This window comes from Pteropus alecto, unplaced genomic scaffold, assembly GCF_000325575.1.
Source record: "Pteropus alecto unplaced genomic scaffold, ASM32557v1 scaffold21, whole genome shotgun sequence".
NCBI classification, from domain to species: domain Eukaryota; kingdom Metazoa; phylum Chordata; class Mammalia; order Chiroptera; family Pteropodidae; genus Pteropus; species Pteropus alecto.
Genome location: NW_006436282.1, coordinates 6,526,254 through 6,535,788, shown reverse-complemented (window position 1 = coordinate 6,535,788; position 9,535 = coordinate 6,526,254). Strand labels below are relative to the sequence as shown.

The following is a 9,535-nucleotide window of genomic DNA, read 5'->3' as shown; positions in this document are numbered from 1 at the left end:
GAAGCCTCAGAGCATCCAGTCACAAATAAAGAAACAAAAAGTTGGTGATAGTGATTTTGTGGAATATGGAGAATGAAAGTCAAAATTTTGCTGCTCCATAGTATGTGTGGTTTGGGGAGGGAGCTGTGTGTAGGGGATAATTAAAAGTAGCTTGGTTTCTGCTATAAAGGCTCAGAAATCGAAGGTATCAGGTACTTTTGAAGGCAAAGGTATGAGATGAGGCTAAAATTGAGGGAATGTTTGAGTGTTTATGGAACAGTTAGACCCCAAGATATCTTCCATCTGCTTAAGTAGCAAGTCTCAGCTCTTCCCTAAATCTTATGGAGGACAAGAGGTTTTCACTCTGAAGTTTATCCTGAAGACTTTCTACTCAGTGTAAACAGAAACAGGTTAAAAAGAGATTAAGGAGATAGAAAACACTTTACTGCAGATAGGAAAATATCCTCTAGTCCACACATGTAGGTAGTTAAACTCATAATGCTAAAGAATCTGGATTCATTTTGTGGAAACAGACAATAAAAGGAGGAAAAAAACCCAACAAATCACCAGTTAATAATGAAGACTTTCTACTCAGTGTAAACGGAAACAGGTTAAAAAGAGATTAAGGAGATAGAAAACACTTTACTGCAGATAGGAAAATATCCTCTAGTCCACACATGTAGGTAGTTAAACTCATAATGCTAAAGAATCTGGATTCATTTTGTGGAAACAGACAATAAAAGGAGGAAAAAAAACTAACAAACCACCAGTTAATAAGACAGATTGCAAGGACGTTGTCAGCTTACAATCTCTTATTTTTTTAAAATTTTTTGCACCTACAGCACTTAGTCTTCCTAGGTGGTCTCCCGTCCAAGCACTAACCAGGCCTGACCCTTCTTAGCTTCCAAGATCAGATGGGATCAGGGTTGTTCAGGGTAACATGGCCATGGACCAAACTCCAAGATTCTAATAACATATTGAATGTGCTTCTATTAAATATTAATGGACAGCCGAGGATCACCAGATATCTCATAAAATCCTCTGACATGAAAGATAAAAACAAAGATAATAAATAGAATGAAGACAGTCAGAGGGAAAAAAGTCAATCAGAGGAAGAAACTTGGAGAGAAAGTCCAATAATATATAGAAGAGATATACATAAATACTAACGAGAGAAATAAAAGAATATTTAAATAGTGTAGGTAAACAAAATATTCCTAGAAATTAAAAGTATGAAATTGTAACTTAAAGATTTGCAGTTCAAATGGGAGGAAATCTCACAGGAAAAAATAGAGGAAAGCAAATGAGATAAAGATCATTCTGACAAATTTATCATCAGAATCGTAGAGCTTGTGTAAAAGAATAGAGAAAAAAATGGTGGAAAAGGAATCATTAAATAAATAATGTAAGAAAAATTGTTCAGAAAAGCATGAGTTTGTAGAATCATGAAATTTCTGATTCAATGTGTTAAGAAAGACCCATACGAGGTACACTATCATGAAATTTAAATGTCATAAATGGACAATCTTAAAAGTTTACATAAAGATTATGACCTATATAAAAGTTCAGAATTCAGTGTAAATTCCATAACAAAAACACTGTTTATCAGAAAAAAATTCAATCTAAAATTCTAAATCCAACCACATGATGAATCTAATGTGAAGTTAGACTAAAAACATTTCAGGTATGCAAATTAAAACTGACTTCTCAAGCTTTTCCTCAGCGATCCACTGTAAGATGCTCCTAAAATAGGATAGTAATCCTAGAAAGAAGACATGAAATCTCAGAAACAGAAGCTCAAAGGTCAGAAAGAGGTGAAGGAGAAGAGTTCTAGGATCCCATTGAAGGGAAGTCTCAGAATGGCAGCCACACATACTCTGTAGAGATCTAGAAATTCTAAGGGGGATCACAAGGACAGAGATCTTAATGGGATGGTGACAAAAGAAAACAAATAAGCAATCAAAGGAACTGATAGACTACTTGATTTGTTTGGTTTCATAGAGAGCTTTCTGCTTGAGAGATTATATCAAAAATTTGGTCGTGGCATAGAAATAAGTAAAGAAAAAACAAGTCAATGCTAATTAAAGAAGCAATTAGTAACTCCAGAGAAAACAAAATTTTTATAAGAAAAAAAAATCTAATCTTAGTATGTTGGTACTTGTGTTGAAAAAGGATGTTGCCAAATATTTTTGGAGGAAAAATAAATTAATACAGCATTTTTTTTTTGCAGAATGACTTGTTTAATAATCATCAAAATATAAAAGGAGAATATCTTTTGTGTTAACAATTCCTCCAATAGGGAACATAACACAGAGAAATATTCTCCAAACATATCTTGAGTATATGCACAGAGATTTTTCATGATAACAAATTAAAAATGAGAGAAAGGGGTAATTTACATATTACTAGTATTATAGAATACTACATATCCATCGGAAAAAGAAATAAAATGTTTTATATATGATATGAAATTATGTGCATGCTATATTGAAACAGAAAAATTGTAGACAATACCATTGTCTTATTTCATCTTTATAAAATAAATATATATGCTCATATATTAGTGTGTGTGTGTGTGTGTGTGTGTGTGTGTGTGTACGGAAGTATAATCTAGTAGTATGCATACCGAATTATTTTCAGTGATTATCTCTGGAACTTGGAAATGAGGAATGGCACAAAATTCATTCGTTCTATTCTTTACATAGGTATGTGCTATTTTTTTAAATTTATTTTTTATTTTTTAGGTGAGGCAAACCTTGGTTGACCTCACAGATTGCAAAGACGTTGTCATCTTATAATCCCTTGTTTTTTTTTTTAATTTTTTTTATTTTTTACTCCTACAGCACCTGGTCTTCCTAGGTGGTCTCCCATCCAGGTACTAACCAGGCCGGACCCTCCTCAGCTTCTGAGATCAAATGGGATGGGGCCTGTTGAGGGCGGTATGGCCGTAAACGGTATGTGCTATTTTTAAATAAAGGTTAAAATTTAAAATTTTTATCAAAAACTAAAAAAAAAAAAAAAGAAGAAATCATATCACAGTGTGTCTTTGCTTCTGTCAATCTACTTTTGTCCTTATATAAGTCTCCTTCACAGAGTATAGGAGGGTTCATAGTGAAAAATTTATGTGTAAGAGCCATTCAATCTGTTATTTAAAACTACAGATTTCTGAGTATATACAAATGTGTCGTCAGTATATAAAGGATATGCAATTAAGTTCCTTGGTATTTCTATATATGTTAAAAAGGCACATTTAGACACTTAAAATAGCATGATTGCCTATTTAGAGTTCAGAAGATTATATGTTGGAAAACATGTGCACGTTCCACTTCCTAACTAATGGACATCCAGATGGACCTGGCTATAGATAGAAATGTTCTCCTAACTGGTAATCAGTGCCTTTTGATAAAACATAAAATTACTACTTGGTTGCAATAGTTACCTCCATTCTGGACAGCTTTCATATCCTTCAAAAATTTTTTGGTAAAAATGTAGAGTAAGAAATGTTCAAGAAAATTACGTTTTTGGTTTTTTTTTTTTTTAAGTGGAGATTCTTCGTAACTTTTTTTTTTTTTTTTTTTTTAAGTGGAGATTCTTCGTAAGGTAGAATCTAGTGGCAATGGAATTGGCTATACTGATTCAAAAGCCTATTGTCTGAGCACCTTTGGAAAGGTGCTTTCTAGAAATGATTTAAAAAATTTCATTTTATCATCCAGATTTTTAAATATATATTTTCACTATTTGAAAAATATCTTTAAAATGTTAAATATTTAGTTATACATAACTAGTATATAAATTAGTAAATGAGGCATACCGCATCTATCATATATCTATCTATCATCTATCTATCTATCTAGATTCAAAAGCCAGTATCAATCAGGTAGAGAGGTAGAGAGAGAGAGAGAGAGAGAGAGAGAGAGAGAGAGCGAGAGAGAGAGTGTGTGTGTGTGTGTGTGTGTGTGTGTGTGTGTGTGTGTGTGTGTGTGTGTCGGTATGTATTTATATAATAATAATAAAGTCCCTATGGGTGACATCAGAAGCATGGCGGCATAAGATGTCCCCCTGGTCTCTCCCTTTGATGTCATTACAAGTTGAACAGCTATAATTCAACAAAAGATTCCCTTCTCAACACACAAACATGTCTGAGAGATTCCACATCGAAACATCAGAAGGTGAGTGAATGGAAACAAACAGTACAGGAGGAAAGGTAGGAGAGTTAAGGCAGGTGACATGAGAGCAGCCTAGAGTTCAATACAGGTCTCAGAAGAGGGGAGGAATCAGGTTGCAGCATGCACTCTGTAGCCTCAATTTTGTGGTCAGCACGTACTGCAACTGACCCAGCGACAGAGCAGAGACAGAACACAGAGGTGTGGCAACTGTAGTCTAGCAGCCACCATTGCCATGAGGAAAACAAAGCCACAGAACATGGCTGCCTCCACTCATCCTCCCAGTGCTACCAGTGGGCCACAGAAGAAGCTGTAGCAGTTGAGTGTCAGGTTACAGAGCACATTATCTGCAGCCCTGAGAACTGGAGAATCATTTATTGCTGAGAGGCAGCTGCACGCTGAGGCTAATCCGAGTGACAAGGGTTGAGATATACAGGCAAGGCAGCTGAGGTAGGGCCATCGCCATTATTGGGAGGAGCGCAAAACCACAAACAGACGACTGGCCTCTGCGAACCAACCCTGCCCCCACCCACCATGGCCGGTCCCAGCAGAGGCACATGGGATACTTCGGGCAGCGCAGCATTGCTCCTGATTGCAGGAGGAGCACTGGGATATTATGAACTCGAAACCCTGTCACCCACCGCATTCACCCATGGAGGTGGTGCCCTGAGACCAAGGCGACCTGGTCACAGAAGAGACTCCCACCTCTCCAGTGAATACAGTGCATTTTCCATTCCCCTGCAGAAATCCAAGAAGCCAGAACAGTGCAAGAGAAAATAAAAAACTTGCACTTCAACGCCACCTACTGGAATACAGAAGAAAGACCTCTTCTTAAAAACTTGCTAAATGGAGGTATCACTCTTAAAAAAAAAGAAAAAAAGCAGATTTTATTTCCATAAATACCTATGCAGAGAAATAATCCATTTGATCCCATAAGTACCTATAAAAAAAACTCAGAAAAAAAATGAAAAATCTCTAGACAATAAAATTAAGGACATGAAAATATGTGATTTAAATGACAGAATTAAAGATTGTATTTCTGAAAAAAAACTCAACAAGCTACAAGGAAACTTAGATAGGTAGTTTAATGAACTCAGAGATAAAAATCAAGGAACAATGAGAGTATTTTAGCAAAGAGACTGAAATTTAAAAAAAGAATCAAATAGAAATTCTGAAGCTGAAAAATTCAGTAAAAGAGGTGAAGAATGAACTGATGAGTTTAGGAAGTAGAGCCTTCCTGATGGAGAAAAGAATTAGTAATGTAAAAGACAGAAATCTGGAAATGATGCAGATGGAAGAAGAGAGATACTTGAGAGTTAAAAAAAAAATGAAAGAACTCTACAAGAATTATCTGACTCCATCAGAATGAGTAGTATAAGAATAATGGGTATAACAGAAAGAGAGGAGAGGGAGAAGGGGACAGAGAGCCTATTCAAACAAAATGGCCAACAAGAACTTCCCAAACCTATGGAAAGCGCTGGCTCTTCAAATCCAAGAAGCAAACAAAACATCTAATTATCTCAATCAAGAACTCTACAAGAACTATCTGACTCCATCAGAATGAGCAGTATAAGAATAATGGGTATAACAGAAAGAGAGGAGAGGGAGAAGGGGACAGAGAGCCTATTCAAACAAAATGGTCAACAAGAACTTCCCAAACCTATGGAAAGCGCTGGCTCTTCAAATCCAAGAAGCAAACAAAACATCTAATTATCTCAATCCAAAAAGGCCTTCTCCAAGGCACATTATATTAAAACTGTCAAAAATTAATAACAAAGAAAGAATTCTTAATGCAGCCAGGGAAAAGAATCTATAGAGAAAACCCCATTAGATTATCATTAAATTTTTCAGCAGAAACCTTATAAACTAGAGGATAGTGATATTGAATATTCAAACTATTGAAAGAGAGAAATTTCCAGCCAAGAATAATATATCCAGCAAAGTTATCCTTTAGACATGAAGGAGAAATAAAATCTTTTCCAGACATACAGTAGCTGAGGGAATTTATTAACTCAAGAAAGACCTGCATTACAGGAAATACTGAAGGAGTTATTCTACCTGAAACAAAAAGACAAAAGGATACAAAACTATGGATAAGATGATTAACAGACAGACAGAAGCAGGAAATTGCAACCGTTATTCAGAATAGGGTGTTATATATTTAAACGTAACATAAAGGTTAAAGGAGGTAAAAACATTGAAAAGAGAAGACAATAGCTACTGTAATTCGGAAATGAACTCACGGCATATATAGGGATAATTTGTGACGATAAAAACGTAAAATGGGAGGGATTAAATGTCTGAATTTGTAAAGAGGAATGGAGAAAATATGCATTCAGAAAAAAAAGAACTACTGTACATATGAAACTTTTTCTTCCATAAACCTGATGGTAACCACACAGACATAAAATCTAGAACCGAGACACATAACATGAAAAAAGAGAAAAAACAGAGGAAAAAAATGTAAAATACCACTAAACTAAAATAACAGACAGAAATACAGGGAAAAGAAACAATGGAGACACAGAGCTACCAGAAAACAAAAGATAAAATGGCTATTGGAAATCCTTATACATCAATACTCACCCTAAATGTAAATGTACTGAACTCACCAATAAAAATGCACAGAGTAGCAAGTTGGATCAAAAAACAAAATCCAACTATATGCTGCCTTTAGGAGACACATCATAGCTGCAAGGACAAATATAAACTCAGAGAGAAATGGTGGGAAATGATACTCTAAGCAAATGGAATCCACAGAAAAGCAAGTGTAGCTGTACTTATATCTGACAAAATAGATTTCAAGATTAAAAAAAAAAGGTAATAAGAGACAAAGATGGACATTTCACAATGATAAAAGAGAAAATACACCAAGAAGATATAACACTTATCAAAATATATGCACCCAAGCAGGGAGCACCGAAATATATAAAGCAACTACTAATAGAACTAAAGGGAGAAACTTATTAAAACATAATTATAGTGGGGGACCTAAATGTCCCATTGACTGCTATAGATAGATCATCCAAACAGAAAATCAGTAAGGAAATATAAGTCTTAAGTGACACCATTAGACCAAATGGACATAATCAACTTTTATAGAGCCTTTTATCCCAGAACATCAGATTATGCATTCTTCTCTAGTGCACATGTAACATTCTCAAGGATAGACCACATGATGGGACACAAAATTAGCCTCAACAAATTTAAGATTGAAATCATTCCAAGCATGTTCTTCAACCACAATGCTTGAAATTGGAAATCAACTGCAAAAAGGAAGCAGGAAAAACCACAAATATGTGAAGATTAAACAACATGCAACTAAAGAACAACTGGGTCAAAGAAGAAATCAAAGAAGAAATTAAAAGATACATAGAGGCAAATGAGAATGACAATATGACATATAAAACCTTTTGGGATATAGCAAAAGCAATAATAAGAGGGAAGTTTATATCATTACAGGCTTATCTCAGGAAACAAGAAAAATCCCAAATAAATAACTTAACATTACATCTTAAAGAACTAGAAAAAGAATAAATGAAGCCCAAAGTCAGCAGAAGAAAGGAAATAATAAAAATTAGAGCAGAATTAGATGAAATAGAGAATAAAAAGACAATAGAAAAAAATAATGCAACAAAGAGCTGGAAAATAGTAATAATTCTTGAAAATAGTAATAAAATTGACAAACCCCTGGCTAGACTCACTAAGGAAAACAGAGAAAAGACACAATAAACAAAATCAAGAATAAAAGAATAGAAGTTACAACGGACACCACAGAAATACACAGGACCATACAAAAATACTATGAAAGGCTATATGCTACCAATTCAATAACTGAGAAGAAATGGACAAGTTCTTTTAAAAATTACAACTTTTCTAGACTGAATCACGAAAAACAGGAAAATCTAAATAGACTGGTTAACAGAAAGAAAATTAAAACAATCATCAAAACCTCCTAAAAAGTAAAAGTCCAAGGCCAGATGGCTTCAGTAGTGAATTCTACCAAATATTCAAAGATTTAGCATCCATCCTTCTCAAATTCTTCCAAAAAATTAAAGAGGCAATACTTTCTAACTCATTTTATGAGGCCAACCTGGAAAGGATAACAGAAAAAAAAAGCTAAGGACCAATATTTCTAATAAATACAGATGCAAAAATTCTAAACAAAATACTAGCAAATCGAATACAACAATAAATAAAAAGATAATACATTGAGATTAAATGTATGGTTTAACATACATTAACAAGGATGGTTTAACATATGAAAATCTATCTATGTGATATGCCACATTAACAAAATAAAGAATAAAAATCATGTGATCATATCGACATATATATAAAAGCATTTGACAAGATATAACATCCATTTATGATTAAAACACTTAATAGAGTATAGAATAAAAATACCTCAACATAATAAAGGCTATATATGACAAACCCTCAGCTAATGTCATATTCAATGGTGAAATACAGAAAGCTTTTCCTTTAAGACAGGAACAAGGCAAGAATGTCCGCTCTCATAATTGTTATTCAACATAGTACTGAAAGTCCTAGTCAGAGCAATCCTGCAAAATTAATATATGAAAAGATTTATTGTGATTCTATATACTAAAAATAGACTTCCAGAAAAAGAAAAGAAAAAATAATTCCTTTTGAGATTGCAACAAAAGGAATAAAATACCTAGGAATAAATTGCAAAGGATGTGAAGGACCTATACACTAAAAATTAAAATAAATGATTAAAAGAAATCAAAGAAGACACAAAAATGGTGCTGGGAAAATTGAAAAGCCACATGCAAAAGAATGAAACTAGATTGCTATTTATCACCATACACCAAACTTAATTCAAATCACAGACCTAAATACAAGACATGAAACCATATATTACATAGAAGAAAACCTAGATACTAAACTCACTGATCTTAGTTTTATAGAGGATTTTATGACCTCAAAGGCAAAGGAGGTAAAAGCAAAAATAAGTAAATGGGAAAAATCAAACTAAAAAGCTGCACAGCAAAAGAAACCATAGACAAGACAAAAAAGCAACCAATGGAATGGAAGAAGATATTCACAAACTCCTCCAATAAGGGGCTAATATTCAAAATATACAAAGAACTCATACAACTTAACGACAAAAAATCCAATTAAAAAATGGGCAGAGGACCTGAACAATCCCTTCTCCTAAGAAGACATACAAATAGCCAATAGATATATGAAAAGATGCTCAAATTCACTAGCTACTAGGAAAATGCAACGTAAAACCACAAAGAGATATCACCTCACACCTGTTAGAATGGCTATTATCAACTGGACAAGTGATGACAAGTGTTGGAGAGGTTATAAGAAAAAAGGAACCTTCATACACTGCTAGTGAGAATGAGACAAGTGATGAC

At 34.1% G+C, this 9,535-nt stretch overlaps 1 pseudogene; it reads right to left on the bottom strand.

Annotated features, from left to right (window-relative positions):
- Nucleotides 1-2,813: 2,813 nt before the first annotated feature.
- LOC112479915 lies at nucleotides 2,814-2,932 on the bottom strand (annotated as a pseudogene).
- Nucleotides 2,933-9,535: the final 6,603 nt, after the last annotated feature.